This window comes from Mustela nivalis (genome assembly GCF_964662115.1).
Source record: "Mustela nivalis genome assembly, chromosome: 10".
NCBI classification, from domain to species: Eukaryota; Metazoa; Chordata; class Mammalia; order Carnivora; family Mustelidae; genus Mustela; species Mustela nivalis.
In genome coordinates this window covers 42,190,763-42,192,113 of record NC_139029.1, presented here as the reverse complement: position 1 = coordinate 42,192,113, position 1,351 = coordinate 42,190,763, and positions in this window count along the sequence as shown.

Here is a 1,351-nt window from a genome sequence, read left to right as displayed (position 1 = left end):
TTCCTGGTACTGTACCTGGCACACAGTAAAAGCCCAGTAAATATTTGTTGAACGATGAGTGCACAATAAAGGAATTCATCTAGAGTAACTTCCCAGTCATGCAGAAATCCTCAAAGAGAGTCACATCTGAATCCTGGCTCTTGCTGCCTTCCAACTGGCGGCTTTGGGCACGTGATATTGGTCAGAGTTCAAGTTCTTTGTCTGTGACTTGGGCAGTGACTGCTGCCTCGCAGAGGAGCTCCCGGGAGGTGTCCATGAAGTGGGGTTGTGTCCACGAGGATGTCCTGTGCACAGGAGAGGCCCTGTGACCAACCCCTCATCTGTCCAAGTGTCGTCAGTGGGGCCAGAACCTTCCTGAGGATGCATTGCAGCTTTGCTCCTGGCCTGAACCCCTTGGCTCCAGGACTCATGAAGGGGTGACCATGGAATATAGGCCAAGGTCTGTCGGGTGGGGAATCCTGGCTGCCAGACAGGCCAGAGCAGGCACAGGCAGGGGTGAGTCAGCTCTGCCACAAGGCAGCCGCCCAGCCGCCCACCCACATCAGCCCAAAGCCTCCCCATCATAGCAACACACTAATCCTAGCAACCAACTCATTCCTTCTTGAAAGCCCCTCCCATGCCATTACACAGAAGAAGAAACCAAGGCTCAGAGAGAGAGAATAACTTGCGCTGGTCAGTCTAGTGAGGTGTAGGGTCCCACGGCAGATATGGGACTCCTCCACCGGGCTTGGGAGCTCTCTGGCTGCAAGATGTTCCACCCACCCAGGATGAGGACCAGCTGTTATATCAGCGGAGTCAGGTCAAGAGTCTCAGGGTTCAGGCCTCCATGATGATGCTGTCCCCGCTGCCTTCAGTCTTGATCCCCTCAATCTCTGGCCCACGCTCTGTACATTTCAGCCATATGGGTGCCCTGAGTCACCCTCTGCGCCACAAGCCTCCAGCCTTTCCCTGTGGCCCTGCCTGCCTCTGAAATTCACCTGCAACCTACACTTGCCATCCAGCTCCTACTCACCTTCTCAGAGGCAGATCGGAAGTCAAACCCACCCCTGAGGAGGGCCATTACAAAACGTAACATGAAACAGAAAATAACAGGTATTGTCAAAGATGCAGAGACCTTGGGACCTTTGTGCACTATTGGCGGGAGTGTCAAATGATGTAGCTCTTATGGAAAACAGTATAACAGTTCACAAATAAATAAATCAATCAATAAACATAGGATTGATCTGAACAAGCAATTCCACTTCTGGGTGTATCTTCAAAAAGAACTGAAAGCAGGGACTCAGATACTTGTATCCCCTTTGTCTATGCTAGCATTATTCCCTAGAGCCAAGGTGCAAACAACCCGAATGTC